Here is an 18949-nt window from a genome sequence, read left to right as displayed (position 1 = left end):
ACAAGAGTAAAACTTAAAATTTGATGAATTTGGAAATCTTTGCAATATATAGTAAGTACTGACTCAAATTTGTTAAGCTTTGGATCCAAGGATTTCATAGACATGATCACGAACTCCTGAAAATGTTACTATCATTGGGTGATCACACATGAAAATCACGTGATCACATTAAATATTAACGTAACCCTCTTGGTAACCTGTAACAACCACTTTTGATAAACCCACCATGCTTTTTAGTTTTCTTGGTGCCTGGCCGCTGGGCTTTTTTATTTTCTCATCGAGTCCTTCAAAAAAATAAAAAAACCCGACGGAACCTTTTGTATATAGTAAAACTCTACTATCTTTGGTATTTTAACTCCCTAGGGAGTGTATCCTAACACCAGGTACAATTATTTCTCCTTGCAAGTTGAGCTAAGGTTACGAGTCACATGTCCTATTTTTGGGCTAAGCATGAGTCTTGGCATGGTAATCACTTCTTAAAAAATTAAAATCCTTGACATAAAACAAAGGTACGATACCAAAAAAAATGGAATCTCATAAAAGTCATGCTCATTGTGATGAAGCCACTGGTCCATAAAGGGACTGAAGTTGGTTTTAGAAGATGAGCATATTTCAAATATGAGTTGTTAGTTAAGGGTTGGATGCCATTTACTAGTGTATTGGGTATGTAAAGATCTTTGAAGTCTTGCATTTTACACCATCATAGGTTTTAATTGATGTATATTATTTATCACTACACAATATGAGAGCTACAATCCTTAATTGGATGGAAATAGATTTTATAAATTCAATTGAATGTATAAGGGGGCTACAATCCTTGATTGGGTAACAATAGTCCTCAAGTGTGTAATTATATTGAAGATATCATAGTTTTGTTTGATGCATAATTTTAGATAGAGAGTGCATTGTGTATTGAAAAATGCTATTGATGCATGAGGTTGAAATCATACAAATTGCTACTTCTGTTTGTGTTTTGCAAAAGATTATCATTGTGTCAATGTCTAAGGTAATTATTTGATGTTGCATGTGGAAAAAACTAAAAAAATACCTCAAACCACTACATATAGACAATGAGTTGTTTTTAAATGTGTCTTATTGCCTGCAAATCACAGAGTACGTAAAAGTAATCATCAAGTGTGAATTGCATTGAGAAATTCATAGTTTTTTTAATGTATAATGTTAGATAGAGAGTGCATTGCAAATCGCACAATGTGTTTAAATCTAATTGCTTTATTAATGAAGTTTTAAGTTTAAAGATATGTCAAAAAGTAAAGAATTGTTTTTATTGGTAAACACAAAGTTCTTATGCCTTCATCTATTAATGCAAGCAATGGAACATAATGCCAATACAAGTGGTACGAAGTCAGAGAGTAAAAAAAGGCCCCCAAAAATGAGTGGAAATTTTCTCATAACATATTTGGTCAATATCAAGAGTGGAAATGTAAATTTTGCTTCATAAAAAAACAGGCAGGGCTCCACACATTAGGGACCATTTTTTGGGTAGCTTTAAAAAGAGTTGTCGTAAATGCGTTCATACTTAGGCACTTGTAGTTGCGAATCGTCTAAGAGAAAATATTGCAAAGAACGATGGCAATGAACAAAGGGTAGGGGAATTTGTTATGGATGCATGTCAAGAGGAGCCGTAGCCAATTACCAATGATAATGACCTTGTGGTGACACCAATGAATACTGCACAACATCATGTACAAGGAGATACTATACCAAACAATGTTACTTCTGAGCGCAATGAGGTTGAGCTTGGGAAAATGGAACAAAGATCATTGCACCAAATCTTTCAAATGTTGATGCTAGAAGAGGCACAAAATGCACTTGCAAAAGAAATTTTTTTCATTGGGAGTGCATTAATCATGGTTGATAGCCATCATTAGAACCATGCATGGAAGAAAATCAGTGAGTACGGTCAAGGACTTTCAACCCCTTCGTATCGCACGATACGAAATGATCTCTTGGAAAAATGTTACGCCGAAGTAAAAGTACGTGTTTGCAAAATAGTTTTTGGGAATATTGCTCACTTTCAGGATGCGCAATCAGTGACAGTTGGTCAAACATTCAAAGAAGACCATTGATCGATTTTATGCTAGTTTGTCCAAGGTTTTGAACCACTTAAGGGCCCAATTTACAAAAGAAATTACATGTTTGTCCTTCCAAGCTGCTTTGCCTCCCAAACCATAGTGTGTGGGAGCTTCTCTGGCCCCAGTTTTGCCCTCTTGTCTATAGGACGATCCCATTGCAGCTTGTTTGCCCTTTTCCTGTATGGCCCACTTCCACTCCACATCTACCATGTTGCCTCCACGATAGATCCTATCTAGATTTGCAACCCACTGACTCCGTACACTTGATTGCTTGCTTTTCAAATTAATTTTAATGTAGTCCTTCAACCATTGTGCTGAAAAATGCTCATTGTGTGTATTTGGGAATCAAGCATCCAATGTTTCTTTGATGTAATCTTCAAAATTACCAAAAAAGTTCTTATATGTCAAGTGTATAATAATCTGAAGATGGAATCAAAACACCGTACTCTGTGCAATACCAAAGTCTAGTTTACCGCCATACTTTAGTTTGTAGTAGTGCCCATGTGTGTCTAGCACTGGTGCATAAGTATCCTCATCCTCTACATTTGGGGAGGCTCTAAAATAGATGACTCCATCCCCCCCCCCCCCCACTACCAAAACAAGCAAAGCCACAAGATCCCCCACCGCTCCACCTCTCTCGGTGCTAGCTTCCCTGAGAGACGAACATCGACGAGTGCTGCTAGAAGCCTAGAAGACATTTGTCGAGCAGCTATGGACTTTCGATGATGCTCGGGTGAAACGTGAGTGGAATGGAGTGGCATGGATCCTTATGATGGAAGGGGATTGGGGCCCTGCGACGGAAGGAAGTAGGTTGATAAGAAGGGACCGTAGAAGAAGGTACCATCGATGCAAGGCTCTGGATGTAGGGAATCCCTCCTTGGCTCCCCCATGGTGTGGTCTACTGAGAAAGACAATAGGCCGCAAGCTGCTTTGGAGTGTAGTGGCCAAACAATCCCTCTGACAAATGGAGGTACTCGTCTATCAAAGAGAGTGCACGCCAAAGTTTTGGATCTACCACCAACGAAGTAACCTGGGGAGATGGACTAGCACCTCCGTAGGTGTAGGAAGGCCGTGCTTGCTAATAAAAAAGAGAAATCTACACTCATGCTCACAAAAAACTAGCTACAAATAAGATTAATTTCAATGCTTGGACTTATTTCCTGAAGACTTGGTCCCGGGGACTCCACTATGTAAAAATTTCATGTAGAATGTGCAAACAAGAGGTATTTAAATAATCCCTTACTCCTATATTTTTGAGTATTATAAGTATCCCTTATATATTCATTTTTGTAAAAAAACTAGCCCTTATGTATCAAAATTTTCACGTTCGCAATTAAAAACCCCTTTATGTAAGTACATTTTTTTGTAAATGTTCCTAATTATAAAACTCTTATTTTGTTCACACGTGCTATCTTACATATCTCCTATTGGATGCCCCGGGGACTCGGTACCATTCGAGGCAACATCCATCCTGGATGGGAGCCCATCTGGATGTGAACCAATCAAAAGAAGAATACGATGGTTTCTCCCCACTAGATGGTCTCTTGTCTGACATCTACTTGATAAGTATCAGTACTAGTGCTATATGTAGTTTTCTGCCCTCTACATGTCTACATCCAATCCTCTCTCTACACCTAAACATACATATTCATAAACCCCTGTCTATCTCTCTCTATATCTACCCCTCTCTCTCTCTCTCAATGAAGAAAATCCATGCATTGTATACAACAATGAGTAACTTGAAGTGGTAGATAGCTTCAAATACCTTTGACTTGAGGTTCCATCCAATCATAAATGGAAGGATTGTGCAATGCATCGCTTGGAAGCCGGAAAGAGGGCTTATTATGCATTTGAGAACATGTGCAATGCTAGAGAGATCAAGTGTTGGGCTTTCAAAAAGTACCTCTTTGACACATTGGTGACACTGGTTCTTCTTTATGGAGTGGAGGTGTGGGGTGGTCTCGGGAAGTCTACTTGGAAAGAGTTTGAGAATGTCCAAAAGTGTTTTCTCACCAAATTTCTCCAAGTCAAGACACAAAAACCCTACATGCTCTTTTTCTTGAGTCCGGATCTCTTCCCATTGAGGTCTTGGGCATGCAAAGGATTGTGAAATACATGCTTAAGACACAACGTAGCACTTTGTATTGACTTCCTAGAAGCGCATATGAAACAAGTCAAAAGGTCCAAAAGACATGCAAGAGCAAATTACTAATTTCAGGGTCGATGCTTGACATCAAGAAATGATTTGGAAGATGGATGCATGTCACTTGGTCAAGGATGCATCGATCAACTCCCAAGTTAATGAGGCCTTCTTACAATGCCAATATATCACGGCTTGGGAGAAATCCAGAGGTTCTCGCTTCAGCCATTACACCACACACATTGCCCCAAGCTACAAATTTCACTTCTTCTCCGAAAGAGGTAACCGAACCCATCCTTACATCCTTGAGCCCATCAGATTGAGTGCAATCTGCACCATTGCCTCCATTTGTCTTAGCTCCCATTCTCTATGCTGCGAGATAGGACGTTGGGGCACTGGCGAGGAGTCTCATCGACTTTGCACCTTATGCCCTTGTCAACTGCACGAGAGTGAGTACCACACTACTTGAGTGCTCAACTTTTGACCACATTAGGTCCTCTTTTCCGCATATATTCAACCTTGAGCTCTCCCTACGTACCTTCCTCTCCCAACCACGATGTGGACTCTCTATTGCGACGCTCATTTCAACCAGTTTTGAGCATTGAGAGTCACTTATGACCTCCACTCACACCACGTGACATGTTCATTTGGTCCCATAGGTCATATTTGACCTCCGAGGATGATAATAGAACTATCTCTCTCTCTCTCTCTCTCTCTCTCTCTCTCTCTCTCTCTCTATTTATCTAGTGTACAGAGAGGGTAGAGACAGATAGAGATTAAAGCTTCTGTTACTACTTCTATTAGCCTTCAAAAAAATGCACACAAGTAACTACACTCGTGGCTTAGAATACTGTTGGCACCGGTTTCTATTGAGCTTGTTAATAGCTCAATAATGGTTAGGCCGTAGGCAAGTCTAAAAAGACTCCACTATTAAGACCATAGTTCTCGATGGTGTCCCCCGAACCTTATAAATAGGCATGCCAATCGAGATAATAAATCCCACACCCAGTTACCCTATTGCAATGAACAACTCCAACCTTTTATAGATTAGAGGAGTGCATCTCTTATTAGGTTGAGAAGAAGGAAACCTAAGCTCTAATCACTAACAATCTATCTCTACTCTCTCTCTCTCTCTCTCTCTCTCTCTCTCTCTCTCTCTTTTCCTCTCCCTATCTCTATCTCGCTCCCTCTCTACTCTCTCTCTCTCCTATCTTTCTCTCCCTCTCTCTTTCTACTCTCTACCTTTCTATCCCTCTTTTCCTCTCTATCTCTCTTTTCCTCCCTCTCCCTCTCTCTCTCTCTCTCTCTCTCTCTCTCTCTCTTTCCCTCTATCTCTATCCTTTCTCTATTCCTCTCTATCTCTCCTTCTCTATCTCTCTCCCCCTCTCTTTACTTATCTACTCTCTTTCTCTCTCCCTCTCCCTCTCTACTCTCTTTATCTCTCTCCATGTCCCTCTCTACTCTCTCTATCCCTCCCTATTTCTCTCTCCCTCTCTCCCTCTCTCCTTCTCTATCTCTTTATCTCTCCCTCTTTCCCTCTCTTTCTCTACTCTTCCTCTCTCCCTCTCTATCTCTCTTTCCCTATCCCTCTCTACTCTCTCTCTCTCTCTCTCTCTCTCTCTCTCTCTCTCTCTCTCTCTCTATCCCCCTCTCTATCTCTACTATCTCTATACTCTTTCTCTCCCTCTCCGTCTTTCTCTATCTCCTTCTCTCTCCCTCTGTATCCCTCTCCTCTCTCTCTCTCTCTCTCTCTCTCTCTCTCTCTCTCTCTCTCTCTCTCTCTCTCTCTCTCTCTCTCTCTCTCTCTACCTCATATTCCCTCTCCACTATATCTATTCAAACAAAAAAAAAATTCTTTTTATTAATCCTCTATATCTCACTATTCTTCCTCTTCTTCCCTCCCTTACTTCTCTCTCTCTCTCTCTCTCTCTCTCTACTTTCCTCTCTCCATTCCATTCTTTTTATCTACTCTTTTTTTTGCTCTATTTTTTCTACTCTAATATTTCTCTTTTTCTATTCTAATCTTTCTATTTTCTATTATAATCTTTAACTATTTTACACAATCACAAACAAACTTAATCTACTCTAATATACATTAAAAAACAAAGTGTCATTTTTGAAGTCTACAATGGCCATGGAGAGATTAACGTATTCTACCCAAAAAACCTATAGCAAAGATCATAAACCCTAATCCCTATTCAATCATACAGGAAAATGGACGAGGTATGTGCACTTTCTCTATCTCTTATTGTTTTAATATTTATGCATGTGTGTGTGTGTGTGTGGAATATAATAGGGACAAAGGGTGGGAGGTATGTGTTTACCTTGACTTGTAGAGGCAGTTGATGATTAGATTGAACGTCCAAAGTAGATCGCGGTAAGGCCCCCTCTCTGAAAACTCCTTTGAAAGCGGTGGTGCAACCAAAGTCTGTCAACCCTAGAAGAGGGAAAAAGCAGTGGTATGTATGCTAACAGATGCATGGTGGCGTGCTACAACAAGTGTGGGAGGACTGAGCAGGAAAGTGGCAGTGGAGATGTATGATTTATGTGGTTGTTTTTGGCCAAAAGGGCTAAAAGGGCCTGACATGGTGGCAGATGAAGGATATCCAAAGTGCTGGTTTTTGGTTTGGGAATGTAGATCTTGAAGTGATGGGTGAGCTGATCTAGATGGATCGCCAAAGGGAGCTACAAACTGCAAGATATTGAAGTTTGAAGCCGGAGTTCATTGCAGATCTGAGACGGACATGACAAGCGATTCCATGTGGTCAGGGTAGGTTTTATCATATGGATTTCTAGAGCTCAATTTGTGGAGTATGCCGGTGCATTTAGATAATCATTTGGAGTTACAAACGTCAAGATACTAGCAATTAAAATTTCACAGGGGACCGGGTCTATGCCAGTTTGACTGCTTCAAGAATTGTGCTATCTGAGGTTTTTGGAGCCTTGCCAGGGTTTGTACATATTCTATAGAATGCAGAGGCCATAGGAAGTGAAAATGCATCAATCAAATCCCAGATCATGAAAACATATCAAGTTGAATCTTGTGCCAGCTGCTGCCGACACAGTGTGGCTACGGATGCCTTTTTTTTGGATTGGGCTACGTCATTTGAGGGCCTATAAAAGTCAAAAAGCATCGGAGTTGATTTGGGTTAAAGCTAGAAACCTCATTTGCAGGTTGGAATTTATGGCTTGTCAATTGGACTTTCAAGCCTTAGAGGGCTGTCAGTGAAAGGAGGGAGAGAAAAAGTGTTTTTTTGGTAGTTCTCATAATCATGAAAATTGGAGTTTGGAGGACTTTGGGGGCGGATCACTCTCAAAACACCACGTGGTGGGGCACATAAGCCACATGCAAGAAGGTCTTCTATAATCTCACACTTTATATAGTGGAGAAGGAAGGACCATAATCATCAATTGAGGCGTGGATCTCAGGTGTGGCTTGACGATGGCGGTTGACCATGGGGCGTTTCTCTTGCACTGTGCAGCTAGTCTTGTGGCAATTTTGGGCTCATGGCAAGCGGCACTGTGGACAGTGCAGGTTTTTGATGGTATACCTTGGGCGGCACTGTCTCCTAATGTGGCATGGTCAATGGGCCTCATTTAGGTGCCCAACAATATTGAGAAGCAAGTGGGCGAGCACCGACGGCGCCATCGGTGCCCTTCCTAAGGTGTGTTTGTGTGATGGCTTGGGACTCAAGGAAGGGGTGCCAAGAATAGAAACTAAGGTGTGCTTCACATCATGCAAGCTAGCCAAAATTACAAGAGTGCCCTCACATGTAGTGGATGAGCCAAAAATAGCTTGGAGTTGGTAAAAAAAGAAAGGGCAGTTGCGCATGCCCATGGAGGGCAAAATATTTTGTAGCTTGGTGGAGTTCACACGAAGGAAAGTAGGGAGAAAAGGAAGGGAGATCGCACGAAGCGGTAGGGGAGGAGAGAAAGATTTGTGCTCAAGCTTGGCATAATCAAAAGGATCCCAACTCTTCCCAAGTGCTGTCGACACCCTTGCCCCAATTTTCTTTTGCTATCTCTCTGCTCTATTGTGCGTCTATTTTTTCTGCATTGGTGTGACACTTGGGTGCCCCAAACATCGTGCAGTGGCGGTGCAAAGAGGGAGAAATATAGTGCAGTTGTGTGGGGGTGTTGTGTGTAGTCATGATTGGAAGTGTGCGGTGTGAATTTGAGCTATCCAAGCTGTGTTAGGTTGCACACTTGCAAGGTGTAGTGGGGTGAATCTGAGAGGAGTGGGGTCTAGTGAATGCACTAGGATATAGAGAGGCATATTTGTTGTGTTTTTGGATGCGTTCCCATTCCCTATCTCCATCTTTTGGTGCCCCCATTGAGGACGGTGGTGATTGCTCCCATTTGAAGGCAAAGCTGTGGTGAAGAGAAGATATAGTGTAAGATGGCGTGGATGGGTTTTTGTACTTTCACTGGGGAATGTGCTTTATGTTGGACTATTACAAAAGCCTCGTTTGACCAAATGAGTGTCACCTTTCTCATACCAAGCATGAGGAGATTGATTCAACCCATACAAAGCCTTCTTATATCTTCACACTTTGTCCTCTTGTCCTTTCTTGACAAAACCGCGAGGCTGCGTTACATAGACATCCTCAAAAATGTCACCATTCAAGAAAGCAGTAACAATGTTTGATTGATGTACATCCCAATCAAAATGAGCAGCCAATGCACATAGAAACAAACAGTAGTCATACGACAAGTGAGAGAAAAAGTTTCTTCATAATTTATGACTTTTTGCTGCACATAACCTTTTACAACAAGTCGAGACTTATGGCAATCAACCTCACCATCCAGCTTGCGTTTCAACTTGTAAACCCTCTTTGTACCAATGGACGTTTTCCCAGGAGGCAATCACCTAAAGTCCATGTGTCATTTTTTATAAGTGCATTATATTCCAATTGCATGGCAGCCATCCAATTTTTTGAATTCTGTGCTTCATCGAAAGATAGAGGTTCCTCAACATCATGTAGGCTAGACACAACCAAAGCATAACAATCTGATTCATAAGATGCATGGTGATGTTAGGACTTTTTTGGAATAAGTGATTGCACAAATGTACAGACACATGCATGGTGCATCAAATAAAGAATTGTCCATTTTCTAGAGCTTGGTGGTTACGTGGGGCTCACATGTATACAAGCAGAACAATGTGTACATAGTACATAGATTTTCATTTTTACCAGTATCATTGTGTTTTTTTGTAATAATGAGGAATTGGTAGAGCGTAAAAATTATCAAGGAAGCTAATAGTGGGCCGATGACATGGGGTAAGCAGGTGCGTCAGATGACATCCAGTGGCGTCAGGAGGTTGAATGGGGTCAAGACTTGCACATGGAAAAGTGAGGACACAAGTGCGTCAGATGACATCCAGTGGCGTCAGGATGTCGAATGGGGTCAAGACTTGCACATGGAAAAGTGAGGACACAAGTGCGTCAGATGACATCCAGTGGCGTCAGGATGTCGAATGGGGTCAAGACTTGCACATGGACAAGTGAGGACACAACGGGAATGTTTTCTTGTGATGATTATGGAGAAAGGTCATCATGAGAACTATATTTGGGGGCCACTTCACGTGATTGCGGGATGCATTATTGAGAAAAGTTGAGTGCCACGTGTGCGGATGGATGTAGAAGGGTAACCAAAACGCACTGCGTGGCCATTTTTTGACCTGTTCGAGGTCCGTTTGAGGTCAATCAAAAGGCCAAAGGTTCCCAAGGGATAAAGTGAAGTGTAGATGCTGAAAAACCTGAGAAAAAACCAGAAAAAAACGTGGAGAGAAGAGGAGGAACAGCCGCAACTCAATTTTTGCTGTTTTTGGAGGTTGTTTTAGCCATAAACTGCTCATTCGAGGTCAGATTTGAGCACTTTGATATTGTGGTCTAGGGTTTCTGGCCGTTCCGGACGCAATGGAACTATCCATTTTGCCAAATTCCTCAATTTTTTTTTGCTGTTTTGGCTGTGTAAGTTTATCTGACATATTTCATCCGTATTGTGTGAGCTACTTGCCCCATTGGTGTTGTCCCAAGCTCAATTGTATCTAAACATAAGAAATATTACTCTTTTGAGCTGAGTTTTTTGGGTGTGTGTGTGTGTGTGTATGTCTCTATGTTGAGTGGGTAAATGGATAGTCTCTCTCCTCTCACTCCATCGGTGTGTTCCCTGTCTCGGCTAGGTGGGTTGTGTAAGCCGAGTGGTTCCCTATAGTGTGTGTGTGTATTATCCCAAGAGTGTGTCTCGGCTGATTATAGAGGTGTAGTGTGTGTTTTCATCCCGCTCACATTCTTTTGGCGCTACCATGGAGGATCTTCTTTGAGTACCTTCAGCTTCACGATTACAGGTTATAGGTTACTGGTGATTCACAAAGGTACAGGTAGCTGGAGTAGAGATATATACTGGCAAGTGGGAGTCACTTGCAGTCGCCGTGGGTATACATCATTTGGTGCCTATTTTGAGAACATTGTGTTCTGTTGTATGTTACTTGTGGATACTACCATTGTGCGCCTTTGTGGAGCCATACTTGGTTTTATTTGGTAGTCCCAACCATTTCAGAGACTTGGTTTGGAAGATAGTCATTTCTGAGACTTGACTCTACGAGATTTGCATAAGCCTTCGTGAGAGGGTTGTGGTGAGGTTTTATTGAGCCGGGGGATTCTCGAGTGTGAGATCCTTTCGATGATACAGGTGGCTAGAGCACCCTTTTCATGATCGCGTCATAGGCTATGTACTAGTGATTCCTACTTGATGCTTGGGTACCATTGTTGCTAGGTTATGCATAAATATACAATCTATATTTTGGGTTTTTACTGCTCTAATTTTGGGGAAACTCTGCCAAAATTATTCCAAGTTGTGATGGCTGGGTTTTTGGTCTTTTGAGCCAATTATGTTGTTATGCTGCATGGATGGATTTTAATGGATAACCACAACGGACCTCAATTCACTCCTTTTCATTTTGCACAAAGAATCCCGATGTATGTTCATGTGAACGGGAATAATTTTTACCAGCAGCGCATAGTTTTTATGTTTAGGCCAAGAAGATTAAGAGAGATACTGGAATCTCCTTTGCATGTTGTTATTCCGATGATTAACTATGAAAACTCATTTGATGTGCATGTGTTCATCCTTTTCTAAACGCTTGAGCTCCATTGAAGTTCTGCACTACAAGAGGGTATTCATATTAGCGACGCTCACACAGCGGCGCTCAAAAAAAAAAATTTCCCGGCGTCGCTATGAGCGTCACAAATTTACTTGTAAATTTGCGACGCTCATAGCGACGCCGACTGGGCTAAAAAAATAACAGAGAGCGCCCAAAAACTTAGATCTCAGATCTGAGTTTTTCGGCGCCCTCAAGCAAGGAGCAGGTAACGGTCTCCCTCTCTCTCTCTCTCTCTCTCTCTTTCTTCTACACACACACACACACACACACGAGGAGAGGAAGGAGAGCCAGGTATGCTCCTTCCCTCTCCTCACTCTCATGTTCCCTTCCCCTCTTTCTCTCTCCCTCTCTCGCTCTCTCTCTCTCTCTCTCACACACACACACACACACACACACATAGTGTTTTTGAGAGAGAGAGAGAGAGAGAGAGAGAGAGAGAGAGAGAGAGAGAGAGAGAGAGAGAGAGAGAGAGAGAGAGAGTACAAACATAAACAAAAACGCACACACACATACATAAACAAAGAATGCACACACACATTGAGAGAGGAAAAGAGAGAGAGAGCATGCATAAACAAAAAACGCACACATTGAGAGAGGAAAAGAGAGAGAGAACATGCATAAACAAAAAACGCACACATTGAGAGAGGAAAAGAGAGATGCATAAACAAAAAAACGCACACACATTGAGAGAGAAAGAGAGAGAAACTAATTTAACATCGTAGGAAACTAATTAAAATTAAAAGACCTAAAGATCTAGCCGACGAGGAGTTGAACTCAAGACCTATTATTCAAGAGGGAAATGGCATAACCAATCTATCATACTTGGCATGGGTGATAGAAAGGTTATACCATTTATCTCTTTTTATTGGCACACACATCCACACACGCGCACACACACACACAAGAAGAAGAGAGTTATAACGTCGTAGGAAACTATCCACACACATCCACACACACGCACAAGAAGAAGAGAGTTATAACGTCGTAGGAAACTATCCTAAAAGACGTTAAAGATTAGGTTAGATGTAGACTTACTTTAAATTAGATTTAGGTTTATTTAAGTTAAATTAGATTAGATTTAGGTTTATTTTTAATTAGATTTACGTTTATTTACGCTAGATTTAGATTTACGTTATATTAGATTAGATTTAGGTCTCCATAGACTGTGATGCCTGCATGAAGCGGGTGAAGAAAGCCCTCAATGGAATATAGGGTATTGCTGCCTTCACTCATGGTGGGCTCCGTCGATCCAAAAGTACTGGTGAAATGTCTTCAAAAGATAGGGAAGAAGGTGGATCTTCAGGGTGGCAAGAGTCACTACATCCCCGACACAATGACCATCTAGACAACCTCTAGTCATTCAATAGCAACTTCAAAGTTAGTAACAAGAGCAAGAACGGTCTAAAGGGCCAATTGCTGTCGTCAGATGTGGATGGAGATGAGGCAGCGTCACCGCCGGAAGTTAACTCTCACATCTTTAGTGATGAGAATGCCAACTCTTGCCGAGTTATGTGAAAAATTATGTGTTAAATCAGTTTTAAGGTTCTTATAATCCATGTTAGTTTAGTTCTTTGTTTTTAATATAACATAATTTACGTTAGATTTAGATTTATGTTATATTAGATTAGACTTAGGTTTATTTAGGTTTACCCACACACACACACACACACACACACACACACACACACACACACACACACACACACAAGAAGAAGAGAGTTTTAACGTCGTAGGAAACTATCCCAAAAGACGTTAAAGATTATGTTAGATGTAGACTTACGTTAAATTAGATTTAGGTTTATTTTTAGTTAGATTTACGTTGTGAGCGGGATGAAAACACACACAGCGCCTCTATAACGACCCGACACACACTCTTGGAATGATACACACACACACACACTATGGGGCACCACTCGGTTTACACAACACACCTGGCCGAGACAGGGAACACACCTCTGGAGTGAGAGGAGAGAGACTATCCACTTGCCCACTCCACACAGACACACACACACACATACACACCCAAAAAACTCAGCTCAAAAGAGGAGAATTTCTGATGTTTAGATACAATTGAGCTTGGGCCAACACCAATGGGGCAAACAGCTCACACAATATGGGTAAAAGATACCAGATACAATCACAAATTGGAGAAGAAGCTTCACTCACCGGAGAAGATTACACAGAAAAACAGTAGAAAAAGAGTGAGGAATTTGGCAAAATGGACAGCGCCATCGCGTCCGGAACGGCCCAAAACCCCAGTCTACAATGTCAAAGTGCTCAAATCCGACATCGGATGAGCAGTTTACGGCCAAAACAGGCTCCAAAAACCCAAAAAACACACCTGCGGCTGTTCCTCCTCTCTTCTCCACGTTTTTTCTGGTCTTCTCTCAGTTTTTTCAGTTCCCACACTTAGCTTTTTTAGTTGGGCACCCTTGGCCGTTTAGATGACCTCAAACGGACCCCGAACAGGCCAAAAACTGACCTCGCAGTGCATAGTTGTCACCTTTTTGCATCATTCGCACACCTGGCACTCAGCTTTTTTCCAATAATGCATCTCGCCACCACGTGAAGTGGCCCCAAAAAGTGGTCCTAATAATGACCTTTCTGCATAACTCTCACAAGAAAACACCCACGTTGTGTCCGTCCTCATCCGCGTGCAAATATTGACCTCGTTCGCCCTCCTGACGCCACTAGATGCCATCTGACGCACCTGCTGACCTCACGTCGTCGACCCGCGGATAGCTTCCTTGAGAAGTTTTACGCGCTACCAACTCCTCCTTATTGTAGAAAAACACAATGGTACTAGTAACGATGAAAATCGATGCACTATGTACATGGTGTCCTACCTGTACACATGTGGGCCCCACGTAACCACCTGGCTCCGGAAAATGGGCAATACTTTATTTGATGCACCATGCATGGGTATGTACATATGCACAATCCCTTGCTCCAAAAAACTCCTGACATAATTTGCCCATCCCCTAGCCTGCTAGATCATTCATGATCAGCAGCAGCAAAGAGCGATATGAGACTCGCCGCATCACATGTCTCCTCATCCTTCACCAACATTGCTTGCTCCACAGACAGTTCATCTTGCTCCACCATCATCAATCTAGCATGATACAATTTAAGACGCAATCCATTTACCCTTGACTTATGTAGAACACCATCCAGGTTAGCCAGCTGATATGTGCCATTTGGAAAACACTCTACTATCTTGAAAGGGCCTTCCCACTTAATTTGAAACTTCTTTTGGAAGGTGTTGTCCAGCTTACTGTTGTAGCGCAAAACCAAGTCATGTTTCTTGATACCCTTACTTTTGACCTTTTCATTTATCTTTGTCAAAGCCTTATCCTGCATCTGCCCATAATGCTCCAATGCGCTCATCCTATCCAACTGGACCTCTTGTAACTGCAAGAGCCTCTCTTTGAATGCATCACTAGGCGGCCCAAGCAACTTCTCTAACATCTTGACCGTAGGCAACTCTACCTCCACAAGCAATAGTGCTTCCTTTCCATACACCAAATGAAATGGAGTAAACCCTGTACCTGTCTTCACCGAAGTACGGTAAGCCCATAATGCACTAGGCAATTCCAAATCCCAATTCTTTCCTTGGTGCTCTGTCACTTTCGAAAGAATCTGTACCAACTCACCATTGAATCTTTCATTCAAGCCATTACACTGCGGGTAATAAGGAGTGGTATGCTGGTGCCTAATCTTCATCTTTGCACATAAAAAATCTAGCAGTTTAGCTCTAAAGCTAGGCCCCTTATCTGAAAGTAACTCCAGTGGCACCCCAAACTTGCAACAGATTTCATCATACACAAATTTTGCCACATCCTTTGCAGTGATCTGTTTTACTGCTATAGCCTCTGCCCATCTAGAGAGATAGTCCACTGCCGTCAAAATATAGATTTTGCCCCTGCTTGTGATAGGTAACGGGCCTATTGCATCAATTCCCCACTTTTCAAACACATCAAACGCCATAATGGTTTTTCGTAGCTCTGGCTTCAACACTCTCTTCCCAAATGCTTGACACCTATTGCAAGACCTACACCAATGGTGAACATCCTTGTGCAAACTAGGCCATACATACCCCTCTTGCAAAATCTTATGCAAGGTGATCTTTAGAGCAAAATGGCCACCACATGCGCCTTCGTGATTCTCTTCCAACACTCTGTAAAGCTCCTCCCGCCAAGGTACACGTCTCAACACGAGATCAGCCCCTTTCATGTATAAGACATCACCAATCAATTTGTACCTATATGCTCTACGCACAAAGCCATACTTCTTAGACTTCTGAATCTCCTTTGGAATGATTCCTGTTAGCAAAAACTCCTCTTCTTGAGCCAAACTTTCCCGGCCATGATAAAGAGGTAAAGTGGTCCTCAACACAAATAGCTCCCCAATCATGCCTTGAGCTGCTTCATGTGCCTCTCCATTTAGAGCACGTTCAATGTGTCTGATACTCCATGCTTCAAACTTTTTTAACAAGCCTTTAATTCTGAAGCACATTTCCTTCAATGAGGTGTTCTTGCTCTTCCACACACCCAACACTTGCTTCACCACTAACAAGGCATCACCTTTTATGCTCAACCTTCGAACCCCATGCTTCAAACAAATGTGTAATCCGGCTTCCAATGTAGCATATTCAGCCTCATTGTTACTATGAGCATCAAATTTGAACCCTCTCTTGCATACTAGCTTCCCCTCTGGATCATAAAGTGCTATACCCCCTGAAGCTGCATCATGGCTCTTTCTGTATGAACCATCAAAGAACAACACATGTGCATTGCTGATCTGTGGCACTTCTTCAACTACCTTTCTCACCACCTCTTCCTTAACAATAAGGGGATTCTCCTTGTAGGTCAACAAATCAGCTAGGGTAGCCCTTGTACTATCTTCCACTAGAAAAGAGAACTCAAACTCTTGCAGCTCAATTACCCATTTCTTCACCACATTTGACATGTTAATACCATTAATTAACTGTGGCAAAAAGGCATAACTCGTCAAGAAAACAAAAGGCCGTGGTAGCAAGTAATGACGAAATCGTCGACAAGCAAATATTACACTAGCCATCACTAGCTCTACTTCCGATAACTTTCTCTCCGCTACCAACTTCACTCGGCTTGCACAATACACTGGCCTCATATAATGGCTGCCCTTCCCCTTTTGCAATAGCATGGCTCCAACGGCATCATCCCCTACTGATGGATTTACATAAAAAACTTTCTCCCAATCAGGAGCCTGCATGGCTGACAACCCCCCTAACACCTCTTTCACCTCTTGAAACACTTCTTCACACTTGTCATCCCATTGCAATGGATCATGCTTTGCCACTTGCTGTAATGGATAAAGAAGCTGCGAAGACAATGGAATAAACCGTGCCATGTATTTCACTTTGTGTATAAAGGTTGCCAATTGCTTCGTACTCATAGGTGATGGAAGAAGAATAATAGACTTAACCTTATCTGGATCAGCCTCAATGCCATTTTCTGACACCATATGGCCCAATAACTTCACCCTTGGCTGTGCTAGATGACATTTCTTTGGATTTAGTTGTCCTCCACATTCATCATATCGAGCCAATACCATCTGCAACTTCTCATGATGCTCAGCCCTACTGCTATAGACACAGAAGTCGTCCATAAAAGCCTTAACACAACTACCAATGAATGGTTCCAACACCCAATTTGCTCTTTCTTGATAGAAAGATGGTCCATTTGACAACCCAAATGGCAATACTGTGTAGCAATAGCAGCCCCATGGCGTAATAAAAGTTGTCTTTGTGCGGTCTTTAAGAGCAATCTTCAATTGAAAATAGCCTGAAAAACCATCACACACACTGTACCTCTCATAACCTGCCACTGAATCCAAGATCTGATCGATGAATGGAAGAGGATATGGGTTCTTCTTAGTGGCTGCATTTAAGGGTTTAAAATCCACACAAATTCTCCACTTCCCATCCTTCTTTGGACTGACTACAACTGGACTCACCCATTCTGTGGTCTCCACTGGAACTATGAACCCTGCCTTCAATAACTTGTCCACCTCTACCCGCAAGGCTTCCATTTGCTCTTGACCCATCCTTCTTAGCCTTTGCCGCACTGGCTTAGCACCTTCTTTCAGCTCTATATGCATCTCTTCACCCTTGAACCCTCTGATCTCTTCATATGAAGTAATGAACAAATCAGGAAAACTAGCCAGCATATGCAAATATATATCCTTCTCCATAGCTGAGAGGTCTCCACTGATCATTTGTGTCATCAATTCCTGCTTCTTTGACAACTCAACCTTGGTTTGCATCAGCCCTTCAATCACTTCATAAGGCCCTTCACTTTCATCTTCAACTTCCTTCGCAAATGCGACTAAACCAATCTCCTGGATTTCTTTGTCCATCAAAAGAAATGCAACATCAGCATCCTCATCACTGCTGGTAGTGCTATCACTATCCTCATCTGTCACCGTGGAAGAGTCTTCATCACTAGACTCATCCTCATCTTCATAAAGCTCCTCTAATCGTTTCCTTGTGTCCATATTATAAAGCTTCTTGGTACCTGTCTTTCCATAGAGGCTAATCGTACCATGTCGCCAATCTTGAACAGCTCCCACTGCACGTAACCATGGTCTGCCCAGTATAATAGGATATGCTCCCAACCCTGCTGGCATCACATGAAAATCAACCACTGCCTTTGCATCATATGCCTCCACTTCTAAGCTCTTTACAACACCCAAGCATTTTACTTTTTGATGGTTTGCCAATCTGATCCGAAAACCTGACACCCCAGCCACTGTGAGACCCATCTTCTCAACGCATGAGTGTGTTATGACGCATATTTGGGCTCCGCCATCCACATAACCTTGTCCCAAATTTTTCCTTTTATGCCACACATCTACTATTGGACAAATGTCTGGTAGCTCGTCCATTGCCAACACCTTCATTGAACCTCTCTCTGGCTCCTTCTCCATTGGGTTAACCATCCTCTTCCACTGTCGCTTTAGCTTAGGCACCATCTCTATAAGCTGCCCAAAAGTAACATCTGCCTTCCTGCTCGTCAGATCCTCCTTCAAGTCATAGCTTAATTGCCCATCCCCTAGTGGAAAATCTGAAACATGAAACTTTCGACGAGCTCTCCTTTTCCTCTTGGCCTTGACATCCTCGCCTTCATGGCTCTTTCCTTTCTTCTTACTAGGACCTGGGGCACTTCTTCCTTCCTTTTCCTCTGTGGTCCTCTTCCCAATAGGCATCACTAGTGTATCCTCTAGCTTTGATGCCTTCTCCAAGGTGACTACACTTAGCACTTTTGTCTTCCCTTTTTCCTCCTGGGTCAGTCCACTGGTTCCTTCGTCTCCCTTAATTTCGATGCCATAATCATTTGACCTAGTTAGCACCTGTCTTGGCAATGGATACATGTCTCCCCCCATCCTTGGTGGCTTATCACATTGCGGGCTGATGTGACCCAACTCTCCACAATTATAACATGTGGGCGTCTGCCTCCAAAACCTACTATTACTTTGTCCAGCACCATTCCTAGGTCTTTCTTCACC

Source organism: Adiantum capillus-veneris, chromosome 4 (genome assembly GCF_014529385.1).
Source record: "Adiantum capillus-veneris isolate H3 chromosome 4, ASM1452938v2, whole genome shotgun sequence".
NCBI classification, from domain to species: Eukaryota; Viridiplantae; Streptophyta; class Polypodiopsida; order Polypodiales; family Pteridaceae; genus Adiantum; species Adiantum capillus-veneris.
This window is presented reverse-complemented; position numbering follows the sequence as displayed.